Here is a 494-nt window from a genome sequence, read left to right as displayed (position 1 = left end):
TACTCTGAGCCTTGGTTTTTTTTTTTTTTTTTTTTTAATTCTAGACAGAAACTGTGTCCATCCCCACACAGAAACCCTGCCTCCTTTTCTGCACATCAGACATCTTATCCTAAGCAGTCACGTCCCCACCCACGATAAAAGCAACCCTTTGCCCAAAGCCACCTAACTCTGCACCCCACGCCCCGTGCCCCACTGCCCCACAACGCAGCCATCTCAGCTAACTGCAAACAGCCAAGTCTGGCTGCCTCCTCGCTTCGGGCCTTCCCGCCCGGGCCAACTGGGCAAGGCAGGACCCCACTGCAGTGCCCAGCGCAGAGACACCACCCCCCGCCAGGGGAGAGGAGGGATCCCCGGGTCCGCCGCAGCCGGGGGTCCCCACCCGCGCCTCGGGGGGCTGTCTTTTCTAGGTTTCTGGCCAAGCAGTCCCCGGCCTTGGGGAGGGGCTGCGGCCGCCCGGAGTCGCAGAGGGTCCGGAGGCTCCTCCCCTGGGGTGG

This window comes from Crocuta crocuta, unplaced genomic scaffold (genome assembly GCF_008692635.1).
Source record: "Crocuta crocuta isolate KB4526 unplaced genomic scaffold, BGI_CrCroc_1.0 scaffold216, whole genome shotgun sequence".
NCBI lineage: Eukaryota > Metazoa > Chordata > Mammalia > Carnivora > Hyaenidae > Crocuta > Crocuta crocuta.
This window is presented reverse-complemented; position numbering follows the sequence as displayed.